The following is a 25,011-nucleotide window of genomic DNA, read 5'->3' on the forward strand; positions in this document are numbered from 1 at the left end:
TAGATTTATCACCATCATTATTGTGAATATTGGCTACCCATGAATGTTTAGCTTTGCAAATATCTCCGACTTTAGGACTTTAGAGCAGTGATAAAATAAATTTGGTCTTCATGGAATGCTTTCATTTCCACTAAAGTTATCAAGCATTGGGTGATAAAGCAAGTGATTTTTTTTGTTTACGTAAGTTGTATACTCTTTGAAAAAGAATCTATTAATGTCCTCAAATCCATGGACTGATATCCAAAGGGTGACAGAAGATCTGTATATATACTTAAACATTCAGTATATTACTTAACTCACAAACCTCTCTCTCTCTCTCTCTCTCTCTCTCTCTCTCTATATATATATATATATATATATATATATATATATATGAAGTTAGTATCACTCATAGTGTGTGAGACTTATAGTCTTATTTTGAAAAAAAACATCAGAAATAGGAATAGGAGAGATGTGGATCAAGTTTAACCATGAAATAAACATCATTCTCATCTGGCCTTACCATCTGATGAGGGTTTGCCAAAAAGTATATTTGGGTAGCTACAATTTTTCAGAAAGATTGTTTGCCCAGACTTTCTTAGAAAGTCCAACCAAATATACAAGGAGACATAATTTACTAGCTCTTTCCACTAATAATTTAAATGAAAAATCACATTTTAAGTTCAGTGGAGGTGTTTTGTTTTTTTTCAAATTTCTCTAGGAAAGTATAACCATTATCGATTGTTATACAAGCTATACTCAGGCTTGAAATTCAAAAGTATCTACTTTGTTTATGAGAGACTCTGAGTTACCATTACTAGTAAGCTCAAATGCTATAATCAATAAATGGTTAATTATTTTCACAATTTTGAGATTGCTTTTCAGACTAAAAACAAAATGAAAAAGTTTATAAAAAACTTAAGGAACCTGCAAAATAGCATTTTCTGAGTCTATCTTTTTAAAATAGAATGAACTTTCTTTATAATTACCCAAACATAATTTTCACTCTGAAAGCTTTTAGCTTTGAAAATTTCCTAAATTATAATTAATTGATTTAAATCTTGCCTTGATGAAAGAATCCAAGCAGATAAGATTAATTTCTTAGACTCTAACTATCTAACTTACCCAAGAGGCTATTCCAAAATGCTCAGCATTCAGACCCCCATCGATTATAATTTATATAAATGATCTTTTTCTCTCCAAAACTACTGAGGAAGTACAATAGATACACAAATCAGTGAGCTGGTAGGAACACACAGAGCGGATTCTCTCCACGTGGGCTATTATGAAAGCTGATTTAATTATTTCTTTTAGGGGTTTAATATGCAAAAAGTTAACTTCTAGAAATATTCAGACCATTGCCAGATGGCTATGAAAATTGTTTTTCATTAAATTGGATTGTTCAAATTTTCCAGGCCCATGAATCCAAAGACAGTTTAATCATAGTCAAGAGGGAATTGTAACTCTGGAAAACGAAGCAGAACCCTCTAGCCAGGACTATAATGGTAATTATAATGAAATAAGACCACATGATTGGGAATCAGCCTACAAGAAAGTAATTCTAGTCATCCAGAGTCTGACGTGAGAGGTTTATCAAAGGCAAAGCTTGTGGAAAATTCCTGGATAGTCTGCTGAAGTCACAGGAAAAAGAAATCCACTCTCTTTAGAAGGGAAGAAGTACATGGTGTCTTCTTTGGGTTGTACATGCCATTGGGTTAGGATTATGATTTCTTATTGAATATTCATTTACCCAGTCAAAGCAACAATAATCAAGTACCTTATTCATTATTCAAAGTGTGGATACAAAGCAATTTGACTTATTCTAAAACAATCTGCTGGATGAGTGATGTTTTCACCTGCATCTTTATGAGAAGGTTTCTGGGATGCTTCCCGATTACCAAATGATTTTGGAACTTCTTTGCAAAGCATCTTCAGAATCAGTTCCTATACAATGTAAGATGATATAATATTCCTTCAGATGTAGATATCTTAAAAGCATTTTGGCTGAATTCTGTGGGTTGATAAGCGAGATGAGATTTTATGATTAATATGTGAAATAGAGCAATTTGAAGTTATGTAACAATTCATTGTAGTGTGATATAAATGCAAGCCCCACAGCATGATGAAACTGTAAGGTTCTCTAGTGTCCTACTGCAGTGGGGATATTTGGTGGTGTTGCTTACAGATTGCTGTGACATTCCTGTTGGTGCAAAAAGTAGGGCTCTCTTTTCATAAAATAAGACTAAGTAGGAAATGAATCTTCCCACCAAGAAAACATTTAAATAAATCTGTTGCCTTTCGTACATTTGCAAAATCTAATCCCATAGATAGCCTAGAATTGCTAAAAAATTTAGTGACAAATAAAGATAGAGTCAAGATATAGTCAGTTTAGTAACCACCCGAATGATTTCAGTTTTGCCAACATTGGAAAGATACACAGCTTTCCATGTAAAATTTGTGAAGCGTGGGTACTTGCAGTCTGTACACTGCATGCGAGTAGAGGCAAAGACTGGGAACTGAAGCAAGAAGGATACATCTTATCTCAGGAATATTGTGACATGTACAGAAGACACTTCAGCTTGTAGCGGAAGTATTCTCTTAGCTCTGCTGGCTAAAAGTTGTATCTGACCTTTGTAAAAAAGAGTTCAAGTCTGATGAGAGAAATTGCTATCCTTCAACATTGATGCATATAAATATATAATCATAATTCCAATTAAAGAATACGATTCAGTAATTCTCAATAAATGACTTTGCCATAATCATAAACATCTTCAGTCCTTGTTACAAAGATATCACAACGGGGAGTAGCCCACTGTGTTATCATAGTCAAGTTTGGAAGCATTGAAGTGTGGACAACTTGGTAAACTTCGTATAGTCATCTGACTGAAACAGACTTGTTTTAACCAGCAGCTGACTGCAAAGTATGTAAGCTTACATTCAAAGGAAACTCCACCAAACGGATTAATTAGGATCGATGGCCATGTGTTGACTCCACGCATAAGCTTCCATTTGTTCTTTTGAAAGATATTAAAATATACGCTTTACTTCATTTTCTAACATAAATACCTCAACTATTGAATGTCTTATTATAATTTGTCAGAAAGAAAGATGGAAAGGGAAACGAAAAATTCCTAATGGTGATTTTATACTAAGAATTGAGTTAAGGCTTGCCTTAACCAAAACTGTTTGCCCCCCTTTTTAAATTGCTTTAGGTAAAGGCCAAGAAGGGATTAATTTACAAGTAAGACTTTGTAAAAATATTTCTCCTTATGCAGAACACTAGTAAGCAGGTGGATGTCATACCAAGGTACTCTACTCTTTGGGTGCTTTCCTATTACCTCTCCAAGACTTAGTAGCTACCTGTTCTGTACCCGAAGAACACTTTGCTTCTAAAAGAATAACAGCAATGAAAATAGCTAAGATTTACTGAGCATTTCCTCATGACAGCTTAACTGCACTACCTATATTATTCCATGTGATTCTCTCAACCAGAAGGTGAGGTTGGTGCTCTTGTTATTCCCATTTATTCCGAGAAGGGAAGCTTTTAAAGAGATTAAGTGACTTGCCCAAGGTCATAGAGTTAAAGTCAGAGCCTTTAAATTCTACATGGTAGAGGGTAAGGGGGGAGGGGGGTGGTAGATGAGGGTAAATGGGATCCAATATATGATGATGGAAGGAGAAGGGACTCTGGGTGGTGAGCACACAATGTGATATATAGAGGATGCATTGCAGAATTGTACGCCTGAAACCTATGTAACTTTATGAACCACTATCACCCCAATAAACTCTAACAACAACAAAAAATTCTATATGGTATCACATCTTTAAACTTTGCAGCAAATATCAACTTGTATTTTAGCTAGCTTCTCTTCTGTTTCTCCTGTGAGATTAGAGTGCCAACTCTCAGAGCAGGAGATTTTATGCTGTTTCTTGGCATTCTTAGAACTTAACAGCTCCTAAATTTAGTGCTCAATGAATGAAGAAAGACATGGTAAATAAATGAATGAATGACTACTTAAAAAAAAATCAAAACACCTTTCAGCCATAGCAAACTTTATTGTCACTTTTTCATATATATATATATATTTCTTTTTTCCAAATGCTTCAAATCTTTGCAGCAGAAAACGTGAAAACTTATATATTTTTTTTGTTTTGAACATACATTCCAGAATGTTATCAAAGGAACAAAGCTAAATGGAATCATTTGATTTAAGGGTGATTGGTTTTCATGTGACGATTACTTGGAGTGCATCCTCAGAGTCAGCTCACAGCCTAGCATGACTTATAACACTGGCGTCAGAAAGCACTAGGGAGGGGGATGAGATTGGATCTGTTACGAACTTTTACGTGCACTCCTGAGTGTTATCTCATAATGGGGGTCATTGATATGTTCTTCGACCTATATAGAAGCTAATTTTTTTTCTAGTAGTATGTAATTTAAACCAGTTTTTTCATTACACGGAGTGGGTACATTCATGGCTGAACCCCACTTCTGGTTTTTGCACTCGTAGTGACAGCATTGATTTTGTGAATCCCTTTCTCCGTGGTCCCAGGCAGAAAACGGCTGCACATTATGCAGTCATAGGCGCTTGCTCTCAGAAATGATTGAGATGCTTTAATCCTGAGTAGTTTTCAAGTGCTTTAAAAACAATTCTTACCTCTCTCTTAGGGCCATTAAGATTAGTGACCTTTAAAGGACGCAATATTTGCAAAACACCTGAAGCTTCCTGAAGTAAATATGAAAATCACCCACAAGGTAGTCAATTTATGTAAATGATCCATAATAATAATAAAAAAAGAACGTGGCTTGAATTAAGCACAAGGTAAATTCAGCCATTTATTTACTTTATTTGAACAGAAATCGCAAACACTCATCCTACAGGTTTTTTAGTGTCTGTTGCTTCTAAACAATTACTAAAAAAATGATATTTTGCCTTTTTGAAGAGTGGATGGTAAAACTCTACCCACAGAAATAACACTGACCCTAGTATGAGATTAATTTTTACACATTTTCTCGTTCACAGAATGATACAGTCCTGAACTGATTGATGTAGCATATCACTCAGCAGGGGCTGGATGGAGCGGCCTCCAAATATCGTCCTTGGTGATGACAGTTTACTGGGGAGTCTTTGTGTTTATCCTTAAGGTTGTCAATCGCCGTACACCTCTTGGTGTTGAGACTCATTTGTGAGTTACAGCGCTGAGAAACACTGTCACATCCCTGACCAGCTTCCTAAAGGCAGGTTAAAAGACGTAACAGGTTACACCAAGCACTCAGAAGTTGGGATGCTTATCTGTACTCTGTTCAACAACATCTAAACAGCTTTTGACATAATATTCTGACACTTTCCATTTAGATCTTGTTTGAAAGAGCAAGGGCAGAGGCAATCCGAAGCAAAACAAAAATGTGAGGTGGGAAGAGTAAATATTGAGACTTCTTTGAGCATGAACGATTTAAATTAAATTTGTGGTGAAGGTCTGAAGAGTGCCTTGATGGAAACTCTGGCTAGCTGATAGGAGAGCGACGCCATTTATCATGTCTACCTAAAAAGTGCACAGATGATAAGGGTAGCTACGAGTCTTGTCTATGCCGGCTGTCCTATTTCTCAAGTCTCTAACTAGGTGTAATATGGGAGCTAAGATCCTTTTCTTTTTCTGTTTTTGTTTGCAAACAAGTTCCTGTTTTTACAAGTGAGGTTAAAACAGAACTTGCACAAAAGGACAAGCAAATCGTCTCCTCTTCATAACTCATCCTGTCCAGCTGTCATAGCTGGCGCTGCCCCTCATCCCTCAGAGCACCTGCTCACTCATATTGTGATGATGATGAAGGCGTGCAAACTGGGTTAGGTGAAGGAAACTTGGCCTCAGCATCCAGGCTTTCCTCCAAAGTGCCCTGTGGGTGTTGGAGATTCTCTAAAAGGGATTTGATTGTTTCTTCTTCTGCATTCCAGTACTTTATATATATAATATTGATCCAATGGAAGAACCTGGAGATAAGTGGTGAGATCACTCTCTGAAAAGGGAGAGTAATAGAAATCAGATCATAATGTATATACACTGAAATACTGCAGAGGCATTTAATACTTAAGAGGTGATATGTAAATATATCACTGGAAAGGTTGTGGGGGGTGAATATTTAGTAGCATGTGTTTGACCCTCAATGTAGAAAATATCAGAATATTTACTTAATTAGATTAATTAATTATCTTTCATTGTTGTAGTCACTGTTTTGGTTTTTTGCTCACTTCTGTGGCCTAGATGCCTAAAAGGGTGTCTGGGCACCTGGCGATGCTCAATATTGGTTGCATTAATAGAATTCAAGATATGGATAATAAAATAACAAAAGCTAGCCTCCTAATATAAATATGGAAAGTAATGTAAGGATACAATTAAAAAGAAAAGTGAAGGATTAGTAAGAATCGATATTCAGTCCCTCTCATAATCAAAGATGTATAAACATGAAATATATTTTTGCCTATCAAAGTGACAAACATTGACAAAAATACGAATTTAATTTTAATGGAAGTGTGGGAACTTTACTACTTAAGAGATAAATTCTGGAAAGCAAAATTTTCAGATTTTATCCAAAATCTTCAAAATGTACAATTCTTTGACATATAATTTCCACTTCTAAAAATTTATTTTATGATAAAAGTAAGTAAATATAGATACATATGGAAAGATATGCTTTTCAATATATTCATAATTAAAATAAATTACAGTAGATATAACCTAAATTTTAATCAAAGTGGTTTGAATATATAAAGTGCAGGCATAGCTATGCACAAAACTGAGGAATATTAATTGATGTCACTAGATATTAACAGCCTATCCTTAAATCAAAAAGAATTTTACAAAGCAATATATGTTTATGTGTACATTATGTGTATAAAAAGATGCGAGACTTTCCAATAAACTATCAATAGAGTTTATGTTTAAGTGTTTAGCTAAAAGGTGATTTTACTTCATAATTTCATATTTAGAAAATATTTTAGAGAGCTTATATGCTACATTTTAATCTGATGACATTTTATTTTGGAAAAAAACACACAAAACATATCCTTATTGAACTTTAAGAACTTGAAATCCAATCAGATTTACTACAATCTAAAAACTCTTTTATGAAGAAAAGCATGCAATCTAGAGTTTAGAAAAGGGGATTCAAAGAGCAATGTGTATGCATTTATTTTCAGTCCTCTTAAATGACTCTGACTATGCACATTAATTAATTTTCTATTTTGATTTTCCTGTCATAGATGAATGGATTTATTATGATGGCTTATTTTAATGTCTTTATCAATAATGTTTTCCAACTCTTTTGTTCTCTTTCTAGGGTCATGCCTGCAAGAAAATGGATTGACAAGTTGACGTGAGTGTCTTTTTATACTTTGACTTAATATTATTGATCTCTTGTGAATTTTACCATCCTTAATTAACCAGAACTCCGGGTGAACTAAACACATTGAGTTTCTGATCTATAAAGATGAGTACATTGGTGGCCATGTTACCATGAGAAGGCACTGTCACCATGAGAAGGCCTGCTTCTCACACAGCAAGCAGACTGTCCTGTATACTGTTGCATCACGTGGTATAATTGAGGCCATCCTTTCAGCTACAGTCTTATTGGATGATAGGTAGATTTTAAACTTATGTTATCTGTAGCATGCATAGCATGAAAGTCCTCCTGTGATGTGACTCTCGCCTACCTGTCTAGCCCCATTCCTAAATACACATGGTCCCTGACTTGCAATGATTTGAGTTACAATTTTTTGACTTCAGGGTGGTTTGAAAAGTGATATGCATTTAGTAGAAATTATACTTTGAATTTTGAAGTTAGATGTGTTTCCGGATTGTGATGCACAGTAGGTACTCTCTTGTAATGCTGGGAGTGGCAGTGAGACACAGATCTCAGCCAGTCCCACCATCATGAGGGTAAACAACCAATATTCTACAGGGTAGTCATCGTGTTAGTTGATTCTGTCCACCTGTAGGCCAAGGTAAGTGTTCTGAGCATGTTTAAGGTATGCTACAGTAAATTGTGATGTCTGGTAAGTTAGGTGTATTACACACATTTTTGACTTGTGATATTTTCAATTTGCCATGGTTGTATCAAGACATAACCTCATTGTAAGTGGAGGAGCATCTGTGTATCCTGCCCACTCATACCAACTAGTTGAATTTCCTTGCTTTCCAGTCAAATTACTCCTTCAGCTTGACTTAACCTCTACTTTCTGCCATCAGTCCTTCTCTGCTAAGCCTTCTTTGATGACTTATGCCAGGTGAGGGTCTGTGTTCTCATAGTTTACTATACACAACTCTAGTGTTGCATCATACTGGTATATTCTGGTTTCCTTGATTCTCTGCCTGCTAGATTCTGATTCCCTAGAAGGAAGGATCTATGTCTGTTATAAAACCTACTAGAACAATTTCAGGTCCTAACCACTTAAGAAATTTTAATACAGGAATGAATGATTGAATGCCTACATGAATGGTAATAAGTAAAATAAAAGGATTGCTCCCTCTCTAAGGATAAAACCATCTTTGTATTCACAGTTACTTAATCTAATTCTGGTTTGAAGAGACAGCATTGTAATTATGATGATAAATAAGGTAATCAGCACAGTCCTTTAACAAATGACATGCAGCACTTTTTGACTTTGAATGTTTTAATTATTATATATTTTACTATAGTTATTACAAAATATTTTAAGCTATAGGAACAAACAACAAAATCAAGTAAATCCTGAGTAGATAATTAATATGTTGTTACTATGTCATAGACATTCTATCGTTTTGTGTTCCTTATATTATCTTTAGGTCATTCCCATAAATATTTACTTGAAGCCCACTATGTGTCAGGTACTATTTTATGAGTTAGGGATACATAAGCGATAAGATCAAAAGGGTACATGGCCTCATAGTATCCATGCTGAGGAAAATGAGGAAACAATCAATAACCAAATAAATAAACATATAAATGATGTATTTTCAGAACATAATGAATAATGCAAAAATCAGTGTGCTATGATGGAGATAACTGAGAATAATTAGTGTTTCTGAATTGGAATAGGTGTTTGGGGAGAGCCTATCTAAAGATGTGATAATTAAATTTTTGACCTAGACAGCAACAGTGTATCTGATTGTGTACAAAACTTCACTTGTCTACCTGATTGTAATTTGGATTTCCTAGTCCTAAACCCACACCTACCTTGAAAATCTCCAAAAAACAATGTTATGGTTGATTGACAAAGAATCCCTTAGCAGATGGAATTTCAAGTTTATACTTGCTCCTTATTTTGTGGATCTTCCAAAAGCTGTCAGATTTCAGGCTTCTTTTGTCTTGACATTCCTCGAAGCATTTTTTTTTTCTCTTTCCACTAATTAATTGGGGACATGTTTGATATTTACCAGTGGTTGTGCCAGACCCATGGGCACAGTGGGATACTTGTCTTTTACATTTGTACTTCTTGTCAAAAACAAACAAACAAATAAAACACTGAAGTTGTTGAAGCAAACCACTGTCTCTCCAGCTTTAGTGCAAAATATGCCTTCAAATTGCCCAAAGACATTCAGGTTTGTTACATCTTTTAAATGATATTAATATTGCAGTTCTATTTTACACACGCCTTGTGTCCTTGTATAAGACATGAGCAGGTCGGTTATCTATCCAATGAAAGTATATGAATTATAAATTGTATGCTGTGGTATATCATATAAGGCAAATCAATGATTTAATTTAGTAAGCATTTTTTAGTTTATTTTGTGTGTAATATGTTTGTCTTCTCCAACATATGGGTTATTTATAAGAGTGATTCTTAGATATGGAAGCCTTCTCACAGTCTAACTCTTCATAATTTAGTGATGTTGCCATGAGGGAGACTTGAGAGAGAAGGATGAAGCCACATGCAACAAAATGACATCCAGCAAGTGGCACATTTCCCACTGCTTTCCAAACACTGTCTCTGTTGTCACACATCCCAATTACTCTCACATACACACACAAAAGGTGAAACAAAACACAGAAGCACAAACATACACACAAAAGAACAGGGAACACACACACACGCACATACACAGGGTTGCACACATACCATTAATGCACAGGTTTAAAGAGATTAAAGCATAGCTTCTTATTGCAGCTTAGACAACTATTGTAGCAGTCTTTAGACCTCTAAAGTTTTTAAGTAATAAATTCCTTGATGGTTTCTTCAACAGCTCTTAGAAGAGCCTCATTCCTTCTCCACTCTAACACTTAGAGATATATTCCTCTTCCTCTTAATTTGACATTTAATCACTTTAACCATGTCTGACATCTCTTGCGTTGATATCTTGAAGTGTTATAAAAATGGTTTATTTCCCTCGGCAGATCTTTATATTGTCCTTCTTTCTATCCTTAGAGCCCTCAGAGCTTCAGAGAAGTTCAGTGCATGTCACTTGATGCTTCTCAGTTTCCTTGTCAATTGCTTGAATAAAAACATACAAATAAATATGTATAGGATTACAAATTTTAATAATCAATTGATGAGGACAGCAAAAGGTTAAGGAAGTCTCATCTAAAGAAGTAACACTTAAGTTGAGACCAGGTGGGGAAAGAACATTCCAGGTAGGCTAAAGAGCAGGAAATAAACAAAACCAGTATGGCTAGGGATCAGAGAGCAGGAGGCGATCTTCCAGTGATAATCCTGGAGGAGAATTCAGAAGACACCTTATGTGGGTATTTGGAGGACAAGCTATAGAGTTTGAATTTTATTCCAAGTATTCAAAGATAAAATGAGGCACACTAAAATTCTGAAGAGTTTATTTGAGCAAACATTGATTCCAATCAGGCAATGCCAAACCAGAAGTGGTCAGAAGTATTCCACCCATAGAAGCTAGGGAGCAAGGTTTTTATAAAGACAGGGAAGCAAAGCAAGGAAAATATTTGATTAGCTATAGCTTAAGGGCTTGTATTGTTTGGGAAAGCCTAGTTGGTTGTTTGTGATTGGTTTTCTTCTTCACCTGGAGGCATTTCCAGGAGTTCACGCTAGCTTAGGTGACCAAGGCATTAGAGCCCCCTCAGTCTAGTGCCTCCTTGTTTGGTGATTTTTATATAAACCTAATGGGAAACCAGTTAAGGATATTATGGAGGAGAGTAGAATTTCATATGGTAAATGATGCCACATCATTTTTCCCTTTGATCAAGTTCTACATTGCTTCCAGGTTAACCAACTGCAAACGCTGTTTCTGTTTCACTTTGTTCCGAGTTATCATTGCAATCACTGCTCTCCAAGGAGAGCTTGCTGTGTGCATCTAACATATATTATCACATTGATCCTTATTGTCACTATAAAAACTCTGGTGATGGAGGGATTAATAGTCTCACTTTAAAGATAAGGAAACTCAGGGCTGGAGACATTAAATAGCGTGCCATACACATCCCAGCTTTGTCTGACCCCAAAACTCAGTATGAGACATTGTCTACTCTCCTCCACAAAGCACACTGTGTCCCTCTTGCTACCTCAATCACATTTGAACTCATAAATGTCTTCTTTAAAACCTTTCTGACTATGTTCATATATCCACATTGAATCCCTTCTATTACCATCAAAAAAACACCCTTTCTTTGATCTTTTTCTTTTCCCCACTCATCTCCATCTGCAACCCCTCACTGTGTGTACCATGCTTATTATGCTACTTTGGAAGATGATATACTAGAAAGGCTGCTGGTCAGCGGAAAAACTCAGTTTCAGTCCCAACTCTTCCACTAATTGGGCCTCACTGAGCCTTACAAAGTTATCTTTAAAATCAGAATGGTAATGTCCTGCTTACCTACACCTCAAGAATGAAGTGAAGAGTCCATGAAATGTGCATGGAAATTTTCTTTTAACTCTAAAGGATATATTATTTTAGACCCTTTTGAAGAAATATATATGTATTGTTTTATACGTTATTTTGTATCTTGTTTTAGACTCTTCCCTTAGCCAGGAATGGTTTCCCCCATCCTCCTTCTGTCCAAACACTACCATTTCCAAGAATGAGAGCAAGGAAATTCTATGAACACCAAAGCTTTTGTCTTTGAACTTAACTGCTATTTTCCTTGCATGCATTCTCATGTCCGTACCTAATTAAGAACAAATTATTATATGTTCTGGTGTTTTTCATGTGTTTAGATCATGTGTGACTATCATTGATGCAAAATCTGTAGAAGGGTCATATTTTCCACTGTCTGCCATAGTGCTGCCAGAAAAGCATGAACTCTCTTTGCCTCAGTTTTCTCATCTTTCAAATGGGATGATTAATTACATCTTCCTCCCTAAGTGATGAAATTTACGTCAGGAAAATCATGGGTAACGCAGTGGCTGGCTTTCTTTCTGTTAACTATTACCATGATCATCCTTCTTGTCATAAATATCGTGGTACCTATTTGTGTGTACCTCATTATCATTAATTTCCTGGAAGCTCAGTAATGTGTGTTTGCTAAATAATTAAATATATCATCTAGTCCTTAGGATTTTTGTATGCAATATATCCACTTTAAGCAATTGAACTGATCAGATTTTCTATAATAGCTATTTCTAAGGAGCTTAAGGTAAACAGTAGCCAGGATGCCTGAAGCCTTAGATGAAAGAGGTTGCATTCTGTTTTGTCAGCTGACAATGCTATTTTCCACAGAGTAAAGTAGTATAAATTATTTTTAATGACCTTTATCACTATATAATTTTTGTATTCAATAACTTAAAAGTCATTACTTATATCAAGTCTTATTTTTCATGGATTATAGAAATAGACCAGCTGAAGAAGTGGAGCTAAAGGTTGCATTATTGGTTGATTTGCTAGAGGTAAATGGTGGCTGAATAAAAGAGCAAGCTTCTTTTTGTCGAACTGTGAAAGCAGAGAACAGATTGCTCCCACATAGCTATGTAAAGAATGTACCTGCAAATAATTTAGGTTGCCACCCTCAACTTCTGAAATTTTTAAACTAAATATTAAGTATTTTATGGTACCATGGTACATTCATCACATACTTTACATTATGAATATTTTGAATCCTCTTACCATAGATAATAATAGGGAAGATATTAGGGATAACATATTAAGTACTTTAAAAAAGGAAGACTTTGGAAAACACTTTACTAAAATTTATATTCTGTTGGAACTAGAGTAATAAATTTAATTTAAGAGGATTTAATCATGTCAGTTCTTATTTACATTCATGGGATTAAACTGATTGCTGGATTTGAGAAAGGAAGGTTTTTTGTTGCTGTTTTAAGGACATTGTGAACATAACTTAGCTTCTAGCTATTTCATAATTGAAGAGTTCAGTTCATTAAGCAGATTTGCCTTTAGAGCTAGTGTGACAGAGCCTACCATCACTTTAGAATTTCTTAGAACACTGAGGTCAGCTTAGCCGAGGAGCTCTTTGAAACTTTTAATTTTTTAAGTCTTCAAATTTGTTCAAGACTTGAGGCACAAGTGGATAGTAAGAACAATTTAACTAAAGCTTAAAATTATCTTTCCTTCTCCTTTTCGTTGTCTCTGACCCTCTCTTTCCTCTTTCTTCTCCTTCCCTCTTTTCTACAAGGAACTGCAGGACATCAATAGACACATAACACAGAAATAGAGATACTATAACGTAATAACGTTGTCCATAATGTTGTCCATGCCTCACTGGCAAGAGTCCACCGGAAGTGTAACTGATTTACCCTGATTTTGTGCATGTTCTTCATCCTGTCCCCCAGCGTGGACTGAAAGCATGTGCTAATAAATGCCATTACTTGAGAATGGATTTGAGGGTCGGACTGCCTGCCATCAAAACCAAATTGTTCCAATCCATAGCTGTGTAACACTGGACAAGTGGTTTTACCTCTCTCTCCACTTCCATTTTCTAAGCTGTATAGTGAAGGTCGTATTTGTGTCTACATTAGGGGTTTTGTGAGTATTAAGACAATCTATGTAACCTTTTAAACCCGTGTTCTAAATGTAGTGTGTGGTCCATAAACAGTCACCATTCTTATAATATTCTCATTTGTATTATTACTATATAAGAAACACCATTAAGGAGGTGGAAATTTCAGAAGACAAGATAGCCTGCTGAGAGGAGTCAGATTAAAAAGGTAGCATCTCTAAACTTTAGTTTCCTCATCTGGAAAATTAAGAATAATTATAGTGTCTACTTCAGAGTCATCTTAAGGATTCAGTGAAATAATGCATTAAAGCATTTCATCCAGTGTCTTGAATGTAGTAAACACTTGAAAAATGGTAGCTGTTATGATGATGGTAGTGGTAAATAAAACAATGTAGAATTTAGGTTATCAGTAGTTGGACCTGGTTGTAATGTTCAGACTAGGGGCAGTGAAACACTTGAAGGGAATGCTACATCTTTCATTAAATCTCACAAAAACATCAAGAAAATTGTGATACTTGTCTACTTAAAACCCCTAAGCCCTTGCCATTGTTGTATGGCAGCGTTTCCTAAGTTTGCCATTTAGGTAAAGCTTTCACATAGTTTTGGTATACAGTACACCTCCTGACTTTGTCCCCTCTTAAGGAACAATGTTCAAGCATTCCATGTTGGTGCCTGAGTTTTTCCAAACGCACACAAAAATAAATTTGTAACTGTGAGAGAAAAATCAGATCATCTATGCAACCAAGAAATATCTTGCATGATGGTATGTGTTCCATTTTGGAAAAAAAAAAACTGAAACTAACACTTACTAGTTACTACCATTACTATTGCAAGTCAGATCTCATGAAGTGAAGTTGTGAGGAGGAGAGAGACCAGTCGTGATGAATTCAGTTATTTTTGTTTTGTTGTCTGCTATGGTTGTTTGTAGGTTCTCAAACCCCTGTCCCTCCATAGGCAGCTTTTCAATCCTGGGAAACTTTTCACTTAATATTTATGGCAAGTTGATCTAAGATCTTAACATGTTACAAACAGCTCAGACTCTTTCATAAAGTTTTATTTATTTCATTTATTATGCATATATATATATATATATATATATATATACATATATATATATATATATCTTATCATTGGTATGGATAGTGTATGCATTTGTGTGCATTTATTTAATTATTGTATTGTTTTAGTTTATTTCGCATAGGTTAATGAAATCAGGATGTCATACACCTAAATATAGGTCTTAGGTCTCTATAGAAAATTCAAGTAAAGGACTGGAGTTTGTGTTTCTAAAGACCAACTCCTCCCGATTCCTGTTTTTTCTTTCTCTGTTTTGTTTTGTTTTCTTCTTACTACCTCTTGAAAAATGGAGGTAACGTTAAGTCATTCAGCTCAAATGGTTCAGGTAATTTTCTCACCTTAACACTTCACTCTGAGATAGAGACTATTAATTGTTACAACTCCTAGTAGCCGGAGAGATAAGAAAAATGTACTGAGACCAGGACGAGCATAAAACAGCTCATTAAAGCACTCTCCAGAGTCTGCCCACTCTCTGCTCTGAGTTTCAGGGTGCTTTTATTACACACCTGTGTGATTTTCAGCGTTGCACTCCCCGAGCTCTGCAGCGACATCAGTGCGTCTGAACTCCCTCTGAGCTTTGGGTCAGCTTTTCATTTCACACATCATTCAACTCCTCGCTCCAGTGACTCTGAAGAGCCAATAACCCACCTGATTCTGTGTGCACATGAGCACCAATCATTTGAATTCATACTTTGGAGAGGTGGGGATTGTAATACAAATTCTCAAAAACCATACACGTTGGGAGCTGTTCTGGTGGATTCTATCAGAAATCACCTCAGAAAGTGATTACATTTTGGAGTTGGAGCTAGAAAACAGATTACTTTAGTTACTGACCATCTTCACAATTATAATGTTTCCTTGATTGAGCTTTTCTTTTCAGGGTCTGAATATGTAATTGGACTTGAGTTTACAACAAACCAACATTATTTTCCTTAAATTCAAAGCATCCTTTTTGGACAAGTTGCCTGAAAGTGGCAGCCTATTGGAGAATGAAGAGAAAATCCATCTTTAATCTTAAATTGTCCATTGCCTAAAAGTATTCACGTGCCCTAATATTTAAAAGTTAATATTTCCAAATTTGGGATTGTCTACCTGATGCCACACTGATAGTTTAAAGTTAAACATACAAATTAAAACTAATAAGGTTTTAAACCCAGCAAGCTAATAGTGGGACCAATTTCTGATTTCAAAAGAAGCTAAGTTAATAGTTAAGCATTTATGAGAAATTTTTACTCTATGTTGGGTTAATAAACTCAGTGATAATATACGTAGAACTACTGTTACACTTTGATGAGCTGGAAAAATGGAAAATTTAAAGATAAATAAATATTAGCCATATTTTGATCTTAAAATGTATTTGAAATTGGGTGTGATAGGGAGGAAAAATAATTTTCTCTCTATCTTTCTAGATTCTTGTTGAGACCCCCCCCACCCCAATAATAAAAGACAGAGTAACAGGAGAAATAAAAAACAGGAGTGTAATAACATGTATGCCTCCTGTATATATGGGAGAGACCCAAGAAACTGATGAACTCCCCAAATGGCAAGTCACCATCTTAAATACCATCTCCAGCTAAAGACAGAAGATGTTGAGTGAGAGGGAAGGTTAGTTGTGAGAGGTGACCAGGAAAAACACAGTAAGTATAGGAGGGTGGTTACACAGATTTAAGTCGCTCCTTTCTCCATTAATAAGAATTTCTGCAGATTTAGTTGTCCTTCTCTACTTGGAGCAAAGAGGGAGAGAAAGTTTTACAATTGTAGATTTCCCTTAATAAATATGAATGTTTCATACAAAGGGTAGTTTCTACTTAGTTTCAGAGCTTTTCCTGTGTCTGCTGTGTTTTGTTTTGTTTTGTTTCAATTAGTTGGCCAAAGAGGTATATTTTTTGGAGGGAAGGGGCAAATTCTGCTCCCCTTTAGTGAATAATGTTGAGAGAACATTTTATGTAGCTCTCTGAATATCTTTTATGTTGTCAGACTCAATGTATCTACACAATGGCTATTGTTTATTTTTTCCTTGCTAGAAGAACGCTGAGTTTATTCATGAATTGGGAGACCATTCCTTTCATGGAATCTTTTAGCTCTAAGTAATAAATGTTGATTACACTAGAGAACCAATCCCAGTGAACCCAACTTAATGGTAGTAATATGTTTAGGTAGGAGAATGCGCTACATCACAGGCCACTTAGATATAAATGTTTTGGGGATTTTCTTTGGGTGTGGGGTGGGGTGGGAAATGATAGTAAGAAATTTTCCCTTCCCCTAAAATGGAGGCATGGGAATAGAACATAAGCCTCCTTGACCTTGGACATTAAAGTTCATAATATGATGCTTAGAGCTGCCGTAGTCATGTTGTGAACACATTGCTGAACACTGTGCTAGAATAATCCACCTCCAGAATATATTTTATATGAGATAATAAATTTCCTACTGTTGAAGTAACTTATAGTAAGATTTTCTGATAGCCCAAACTGAAGGCATACTAATTTCCTTTGCCTTCAAGATTTTGAATCAGTCAATTTATATATAGTATTTCTTCCCTGTGTCTGCATTAGTCAGGTTAAGCTGAATAAACCAAAGTTTATTTCCATCTATATGAATTTTGCTGTCATTCCAGTGGATTTCCAGGTAAAGTCTAAGTATTTACTTAAGGATTCATTATTCTTCTATGTTATGTCTCTGCCGTCTTGATGGATGGTTTTCAGTTACTGAATGAGCAGATGAGAAAGCTAGGGTGTCACCCAAAAACTTTATACTGCCTCAAAATGATAGTGACTTACATCCACAGTCCACTGGCCAGTGCTAGATACATAACCCAGACCAACCACAAGAAGCTGGAACGTGTAGGAGAGTTTTTGGGTATTTGGTGAGCTTTAAAATCCTTCATTACAGTGAATTCTGTCTAGATTTAGAGTTGTTAGATGTAAGAATTAGGAAATTTACTTCTCTTACTACATAAAAATAAGAAAGAACGCTCCTGATTCTCTTTAGTTTTTTAATCATTTGGGGGGAAAATTGAAAAGATTTCATTTTAATTACAAAGGAAACATTTTATGAATTAGGAGAACAGGCAAACTATAGGGAACTGCACCTGTGTCTAGCAGAAGTTTCATAGTGGTAGTGTCGACATAAGAATGTCCAAACCTGTGAAGAATTTTTACAAGATTTTATTTGAACCAAACTGACTATAATGCCTGGAAGCAAACTCGTAAATGCTCGCTAGAATGACAGATTTGCAGTTTCTTTTGTACATTTGGAATTAAGGAGAGAAGTAAAGGAAGATTACGTCAAGGTGGAAAAGCAAGGTGGGGATTGGGCTACAGGATATTTAACAAGATCATATGCTCTCTTAAGGGTGGATATGTTTCCCGTGGATATGGCAAAAGAGGCGTTTCAAAAGTGTGTTAACCTAGATGCACAAAAACAATGGACAGGGCTTGCTTAAGGAAAAGATAAACCTTTTACTAAAGAAGTTATAGGCCTGAAGGGTGGCTATCCACCATGACCTGCCCAGTTAGGAATTTATGATCAGATCACTCTGTGAGGTTACTTTCGGTTAGATATATTACAGTGCCCCTTTTCCATCCACAGTGGGACTGGTTCAGAGCATGAACACTAGAGTTCAGTGGACCTGTGTTTGTGTGCCAGCTTGTTTACCCACTAGCTGTGTAATTTAGGGAATGATGTTAAAGTATTTGAGCTTGGACTACTCATGTGCAAATTGGGAATAATATTAAAAATTGATTCTATAGAGCATTAAAGAAAATGTGCTTGACTTGTATAAAAACATACTGTATATGATAAATATTATTTTATATGATATTATAAGAATAGGTGTAAAATAAATCCATCAATAACCTTAACAAAATCTTGAGTAGCCAATGTGTCATAGCTATCTCTGTGGTGTGTTTTCCAACACACCAAGTCATTCTCTAGTTCTCAGTAGACCATGCCTGCGTGTCCCATAAATTTAACTCAATTCTGACACTATCCCCCTAGAGAGAGTGTCATATCCCACAGATGAAAGGTCAGTCCCACAAGACTACTCCCACTTCAGGCACCAATTGCAAGTCCAGTTTGTCACCTGAAGTAACAAACTGCTATAAATCAGCGGTTCCCACAAACCCTCTCCTTGGTTCAGTTAATTTGCTCTGGTTCACAGAACTCAGAGAAAAATGTATTTATGTTTAGCAGTTTATTATAAAGGTTATGATAAAGGATACAGAAGAATGGTCACATAAAGAGGTACATGGGATGAGGTCTGGAAGGTTCTGAGCACAGGAGACTCTCTCCTTTTTAATAAAACTTTAATCTCCAGCTCATACGCTACAGGTAGGGCTGAAAGTTCCAACTCGCTATTCACTTAGTCCTTCTGGCAACCAAATCCGTCCTAAGGCTATCTAGTTGCCCAGTCATAAGTCACCCTGTTGGCATAAACTCAGATGTGATTGACAGGGGCTCGTTATGAATAATATACACTCTTATAACTCAGGAAATACAAGTCTTTAGGAGATCTGTGCAAGGATTGTGACATAAAGACCAAGTATATTGCTTATTATACCATACCAACAGCATTTTCTTTAATTCTTTAAGTTTGTTATTCAGTATGTATATAGTATATTTAAAATGCAGACTAGGTAGAGCTAATAAATGTGTCATTTTTGCAAGCAAATTGCCCATTCATTCTTAAGCAAACTTTTTCTTTTCTGTTGTCCATGTTTGGTACTTCATGATATCACAATTTTGTCAGTGGAAAGAAGGTAGCAAAAGGCACTTAAGTATATTTATGCTAATATTAAGCAATTACAGCAAATGTAATGCCATGGCAATAAAGCATGGGAGATTTTCTCAATAAGTAAAATTTTAGATTATACATTCTTCTGCATTGTATTTCCCAACTTCTGCAGCACATCCATAAGAAATAATACGAAAGAGATTCTGTGATACTGATATTTTAAATGCAGTCTAGCATTAATAGCACACCTATTTTTCAATGATAATTGTGTCAAAATTAGCTACACTTTCATATTTTAAATTTGCAGAGAGTAGGAATAGCTTGAGTATAAAAGATCTATTAATCCTTTTATATCACTGGAGACCAACTTTTGCCTTTAATAAATCGCATGTGTATTGTGTGTGTGTGTGTGTGTGTGTGTGCGCGTGCGTGTGTGTGTTTGGTGTTGGTGGCATGGTTAATTAGAAGACAGGAAGTCGTGCCCACTTCCCTTTTAGCATCTCTCCATGCATTCACCAAATGGCTGTTGAACTCTGGTCATGTGCTGAAAACTGGGCTAAGCACTGGTGACAATGGCTAGGAGGGCAAATACATTCTGTGGTTTTGATAAGTGTAAAGTTGAGCAGCACAGGTCAATATTAAATAAATAAAATCAATAAAGTGTGATCAGTGTTGTAGCACTGCAACATGTTACATGAATATCTGATGATGAGACCTAGTGTAGGTGAGTTTGAGGAGCTTTAAGTGAGGAACTGCAATTTAACCGAAGAACAAGTAGGAGATAGGTAAGCAAAAAATAAGTCGGAAAACCATACCCACACCTTAACACATCCCTGTTCTGAGACCCTGAGTCATACTTTTGTTATATATGTGTGTTCAGGGGTTTTGTCTGGGCATGTGGTGGAGGGAGTTTCAACAAAACTGAGTGATTAACATCTGCAAGGATCTTCCACCGTTATCTGAAAAGATTAATTCTTAGTTCCCAGTGTTTTATTATCTGCAAAAGAAACACATTCAGCATTGAAGTGGATATGTGTTTGTGTGCTCGCTGTGTAGCCTGGGGGGTGTTTCTAGCCAAGAAGGTATTCTTGGTTCAAACAGTTAATCAACACATATTTATTAAAAGTTTGCCTCTGTTAGTGCTTTCGTGGGCCAGAAGAAGGAGATACCGTGGCAGATGACTAGCAGGAGCAAACAGACTAGGGGAAAAGCATTGGCGAAAGAACGTTGACTGGTTCATGAAACACAGCATACATCTACTGTGCATAGCTGAACTGATGTATTGGAGTAGAGAAGTAGAAGATTAACGAGAAGAGTAATGATAACCAACAGCTGAATGTTGCTCTAAAACAACAAAAAACACCTATTCACAACTGTTTTCTGTTTTGATCTTCATGTCACGCCACCTTAAATCCAGTCCTTACGCTTTTGCATAGTGGAAGCTTATGCATTGGCATCTGTTGCAAATCTACCGTTAATTATGGTTGTGTCCTTAAGCATGACACTTAGAGCATCTTGGCCTTCAGTGCCTTATCTATAAATGAGAATGCAACTCACCGGACCCAGCAGATTTACTAGGCTTTCTATGAAGGGAAAAGGAATCCAAAGAGCTCATCCTGTACACACACAACTCATTAAAGACAAAAGTTGGTCTTTGATGATACAGAAGGAGGATTAACATAGTAAGGTAAGAAATTGTTCTTTGTCTTTCCAGAATCCTTCATGTTAAATGGAGGGGTTAGGAGGCTTAAGGAAGGGACTTGATAAATATACACTAGTCAATACAAAATTACTGAAGGTAAATTAATTAGGATGCTTTAAATTTTATAACAGAAAGGAAGAAAGAAAGGGAGGGTGGAAAAAAGAGAAGGAAGGAAGGAAGAAAGAGAGGGAGGTAGGGCAGTGAAAATTAAAATAACTTAAATGTGACCCATGTTATCTTAAGTAATAAAAAGCCTGAAAGCAGCCTAATCCAAGGGATGATAAGTATCGATAGATTTGAGAAAATGGAGGAAAGAGGAAGCTTCCAGAAACAGAAAGTTTTGAGGGTTAACAGGATGATGGTATCATAGATAGAGATCAGAAGTTTGGGAGAAGAGCACATTTTCTTGATAAATGCATGATTCTGGACACATCTATGTTCAATATATGCTAAATCAACGCTTTAATAGGAATTTAAGTTTTAAAAGCAAGGCATGATACTATTTTTCCACAAGAAGAACACTGCATATTTGAGATCTGTTTTGAATTATTTTAATGATGTAAAATATTCATATTTTTATTTTCAAAACAGAAAAATTAAGGTCCACTCCTCTTGTAGAATAAACTATGAAATTTAGTTTATCATTCTTTCCCATACAATTCTTATCTAGGGCAACCAAGAATCAATAATACAGAAGTTTTGGATGTTTGTAATAATGTTTTCAAGCTCAGCAGTATTGGCAAGCACATTTCTAACCACCAACTACTAAACTGATCATGATTTAATTAAATTTATGTACTAAGGATGCGTGGTGCTCTTTGCTATTGAGAAGGCACTTTCATTCAGCATAAGCAATATTAAGAGACTAGTTCATTGGAGTTCAAAAACAAATCAAGTAAGATCTTATTCATACTAAGTTTATAGCTGGAGACAGAAAAACAAGAATTCACGATGATCCACTGTCCTGAGTATTTGGATGCATGGGTGAGCCTACAACAGCACATCTGATCCTTGGAGTAAATTTGTGGGTTAGATTAAGGCAGAGAGTTTAAGTAAGTTGTCCAGTTGCCATGAGTTTGTAAGAGCAGCATTTAACTCTCTATCTTCTAATCCAAAGTCTGTATTTTTCTTAATAACTTCTCATTATTTGAAAACTAGGAATCTATGTATAGAACATGAAGCGCATATATTTTTAAGGGTATTATATAAACACTCAAATTCCCTGCTCCATTCTTTCCGCTAAGATGTCTGTATTAATTCACACGTGTTATCCATCAAACCACAAACCCAGCCACGGTCCCAATCTATCTCGAGAAAGCCTCCCCCATTAGCCACATAGAGACTTACACCATGTCTATCACAAACCCATAGGTCCTGGGTGACCTTGAATCGCCAGTCTGGACTCCTCTCCTCTCACTGTCATTTCTGGTTTTGTATGTGATCACTCTACCGTTCATATAAATTGGTGTGCCAACTTCCTAGGTTCCTTCTCTGCCAACCAAAGGAGATTCAATTAGCTGTCCTTTTCAGGTCATACACAATTTCATTGCACCTTTCTCTAAAGCAAATGACGCCAGCTAGCCCTAGAGTCCCAAAAGTTGGGGACCAAGAGGAAGCAATCTGTTCATGATTTTTAGAAGTCAGGATCAACCTGTGGTCACCCATCCTAGTCAGAGATGTTTGCATCAATGTAGGCCTCATCTCCAGTGAATGTATGTTTTCTGTGTTTTAATAGGAATATGGGGTGTTCCTCTATAATGTAAAAATAATTGTAAACATGGAAACGTCTCAGCTTCAAAGTAATATGCCTGAGCCAGTTCTTGGCCTGAATAGGTCATCATAGCTGTGCTGATTGCCAGGGTAAAACCCACATGTATTGCTGCTAAAAGCTGTTCAAATATTTCATAAAGAATTCTAGTGGAAAATGTTTGCAGTACATTTAATTCATATATATATATATATATATATATATATATATATATATATATATATGAAGAGTGCAGCATAGATTTTCTGACTGGCATCAAATCATGCAACAATTTTCTGTACATGACATTTTCCAGTTACTCAGGTTGGTAGCATATGCTAAGTGTGTTTGTGTAGAGGATGCAGTGACAATTGTGCATATACAAAGATACTCTAGGAAGCTATAAAACATAATATGCAAAAGGGATAGAACATGAATATAGAGGGGAAAAACAGGATACACATTGATTTTAGTCTGCTCCCAGCACCTCTTTTTCTAAGAAGTTCATTGTCCCTCTCTAATTTCATTATTGCAGCAGGGACAGCCGTATTACAGTGTGATCTCCCCCCCCCCACCCCTGGCCAGAGTAGGGATTGATCTTGCAGGAAAACATATGGTTCAAAACTGGCTGATATTAAAAATGCCCTGGCTACCAGCACCCCTGAGCCAGTCGAAATGGCTGATTCAGTGGTTGGGAGCCAACCCCAAGCTGAACCTGTGAGACATGTCATCAAGATTTCTGCACTTGGGCCCAAAGAACTGGAACAGTGATTCCTTGGGTACCCAAATGATAAGATGTGAAATAAGGAAGCCATCCATGGCCATGTGCCCTCCTTCGTGAACTAAAATGAAGAAGACGCTCTACAGATGCAAGGGGCTGAATGAGGAGATATGTGGAAAGGAGCAGAGGAAGATGAAGAGAAAAGGTGTTCTGTGAATTCTCGGAGTCATTGGTTTCTGAATCCAAGAATCTCAAACATCTTTTTTTCCTTTTTGAGCAAACCAGTTTTAATTGAGCAGCTGTGACTTTGACCAAACAAATGTTAAGTTGACTGTGTAGGAAGCGCAGCAAAGTGAACTGAACAAATGTGTTGCTCAGAGGAAGATCTAATAGTTGGAAATGCAGCAATGATTGTAAAAGTCTCACTGATCAGGAGACTTAACCCAAATTCTGTGGTGCCGCCTTTCTGGTGCCACTGCATTCTCAGCTACTTCTCTAGACCCAGGTCAGCTATCTAAACTGTAAAACGCCCTGTGTGGAAGAACCAGAAAATGATTCTCAGATGACATCAGATGTCTACTTCATTAAAAAAAAAACACAGAAAAAAACATTAAGACCAAAAGGACAGGGGACAGGCAGACTAAATAATACCAGGTCTAGATGGTTGACTTTCCACACTTCCCCAGAGCTGATTGCTGTATTATTCTGTACAGCTAAGTCTCTTTTCACTCTGTTCTTCCTCTTGCTCCTGATCCAGGCCTGTTATCACAGGATTTAACATTCTTTCCAACCCCATATATTTGTAATCAGGAAAATAGAAAAAAGTAAAATGAGTAGGGATCTGGGATTTTTCTGAAGCTGAGTCATCAACTTTCAAGATCTATGGCCTTTAGAGATGAGCTTCAAGTAGGCAAGGGTATTTATAAATCCTCACTTTCATTCTGTCTATATTAGAAAAAAATGGGCTCATGGTAGTTGGTTCACTAAAACTCTTGAGTATAGGCTTTTCAGTGACAATATTTAGTATAATTTACCAAATATATGTGAGTATATGTAGGCATATGTATGTTTTATTACCAGTTTTAATGATTTTGTCATTTTAATTAAGATGTCTGAGAACTACTAACTTCAGATAAAAAGTACTCTGGACAATTCCTCATTTCAG

General features: G+C 36.1%; 1 long non-coding RNA gene across 1 annotated transcript in view; it reads left to right on the top strand.

Annotated features, from left to right (window-relative positions):
* The window catches only part of LOC141570517 (uncharacterized), an 861,799-nt gene that overhangs the window by 379,260 nt on the left and 457,528 nt on the right, over positions 1–25,011 (top strand). The window contains exon 8 of the long non-coding RNA XR_012494572.2: positions 7,313–7,348. This is a non-coding gene — a long non-coding RNA (uncharacterized LOC141570517). The remainder of the gene's footprint in view (positions 1–7,312; positions 7,349–25,011) is intronic.

This window comes from Rhinolophus sinicus, chromosome 3 (genome assembly GCF_057876585.1).
Source record: "Rhinolophus sinicus isolate RSI-liver-muscle chromosome 3, RSI-T2T, whole genome shotgun sequence".
Taxonomy (NCBI): domain Eukaryota; kingdom Metazoa; phylum Chordata; class Mammalia; order Chiroptera; family Rhinolophidae; genus Rhinolophus; species Rhinolophus sinicus.